Source organism: Schistocerca piceifrons, chromosome 2 (genome assembly GCF_021461385.2).
Source record: "Schistocerca piceifrons isolate TAMUIC-IGC-003096 chromosome 2, iqSchPice1.1, whole genome shotgun sequence".
In the NCBI taxonomy this organism is placed as follows: Eukaryota; Metazoa; Arthropoda; class Insecta; order Orthoptera; family Acrididae; genus Schistocerca; species Schistocerca piceifrons.
The window spans coordinates 515691514-515693512 of NC_060139.1; the positions used below are offsets into that span (position 1 = coordinate 515691514).

At 42.3% G+C, this 1999-nt stretch overlaps 1 pseudogene; it reads left to right on the forward strand.

Annotated features, from left to right (window-relative positions):
• The first annotated feature begins 801 nt into the window (after window positions 1-801).
• On the forward strand, window positions 802-919 carry LOC124778829 (annotated as a pseudogene).
• The last annotated feature ends 1080 nt before the right edge of the window (window positions 920-1999 follow it).

The following is a 1999-nucleotide window of genomic DNA, read 5'->3' on the forward strand; positions in this document are numbered from 1 at the left end:
ATGATTCACTTACGGTTAACTATTGGCTTTGTATATGGGAACCAGACTCCGCACTTTTACATCATATTTATATTGTACCACTGTAATTTTAAACTACAAAAAAATTTGCTGATTACAAATCTGTTATCCCGTGCACAAGAGTAACGTGCCAATAGCAAGGCGTATTGCAACATGTCAGTTGTCCATTGCCGATAATGTGCTATTTTATATCTGTGGTTCTGTATTTTGAAAGTTATGTTTTGACAATAGATGATAGCCGATGTAAATGTTCGAGTACATATGATTATGGCGATGGAATTTTAATACTTCCTGGGTTTGAACAATTTTAATGCTTCATTAAATGATTAGCAGATTGCATTAGATGCTTTGAAATTAGTGCTTGGATTGGTAGTATTTGATTCAACGAATGATTACCACTGTATAAGCACAGAAGCACCAAGGACTTCCCAGTACGGAAGAACATCGCTTGCAGGCGCTAACGACCTCTACCGTGTTCACTTGGCCGCGGTCATAACACGCGCCAACAGTATACCAAGTACGGGTTGAGTGAGCTATCTTTTCTTGGCTTTGTGAAGTCGATGGATCTCTTACAAACATTCAAATTTAACATGTGGACAACAGAAATGGCTGCTGCGTGTTCACGCAGTATTAGAAATTGTTCTTAAATGTTAACGACAAAGGCATGTGATGCTAATTACACTAACGAGGGTTGGTTAATTTTCTATAATACAAAATACTTAAAGATTTTTAATAAGATTATATTAACAAGTATATATTTTTTGCAGGCTATGGTTTGCGAATGCCAACGGCCTTCCCGCAGTGGTAACACCGGTACCCATCCGATCACTGAGGTTAAGCGCTGTCGGGCTGGGCTAGCACTTGGATGGGTGACCATCCGGTCTGCCGAGCGCTGTTGGCAAGCGGGGTGCACTCAGCCCTTGTAAGGCAACCCGAGGAGCTACTTGACTGACAAGGGGAAGGCCTCAGACACGACCAACCGATTCGGCTCAAATTTGGCAGGTCGTTTGTGTACAACCTAAAACGAAGGAATGTAAGATATTTTGGATCAACACCCCCGCAATTTTGAGAAAATCACCCCTAAAGGTTATGACGAGCAATCGACTCAAACTTGGCGGGATCGATAGATAATTGTAAATATAGCATTTTTCATCATCAGGTATACGGTCCGCAAATGCATACTTTTCCAGAAATCGAGGTAAGAAACTTTTACAACTGCCGCTTCTGTACCCACATGGTAAACGCCTTCCGCCGACTGCACCGATAGCGCAACGGCCAAGGTAACTGGCAGGGACTCGGTGAAACCGGGTTTGAATCTCGAAGAAGCCTAGCTGATGTTGTTCTTTTCGTTTGTATTTTTCCATATCTCAGTTAATAGGAATAGGAGGATTAATAAGGTAAGTATTATTATCATTCCTTATTGATTTACTTACTTTATTAACCCTCCTATACCTATCAATTGAGATATGGAAAATTACAAACGAAAACAATAACATCCGCAAAGTTTTTGCGAGATTCGAACCCGAGTTTTCCGATTCCCAGCCAATTACCTTGGCCATTGCACTATCGGCGGTGTCGGCGAAAGGCGTTTACCATGTGGGTACAGAAGCGGCAGTTGTAAAAGTTTCCTTCCTCGATTTCTGGAAAATTTTACTTTTGTGGACCCCATACCTAATGATGAAAAATTCTCTATTTAAAATTATCTATCGATCCCTGCAATTTTGAATCGATTGCTCGTCATAACCTTTAGGAGTGATTTTCTCAAAAATGCGCGGGTGTTGACCCAAAACATCTTAGAGACCTTCGTTTTAGGTTGTACACAAGCGACCTGCCAAATTTGAGCTGAATCGGTTGGCCGTGTCTGAGGCCTTCCCCATGTGAGAAGTAGCGGCTCCTGTCACGAAACTTGACATGTGGCTGGGAGAGCGGTGTGCTGACCACATGCTCCTCCGTATTCGCATCCAGTGACGCCCTTGGCCTG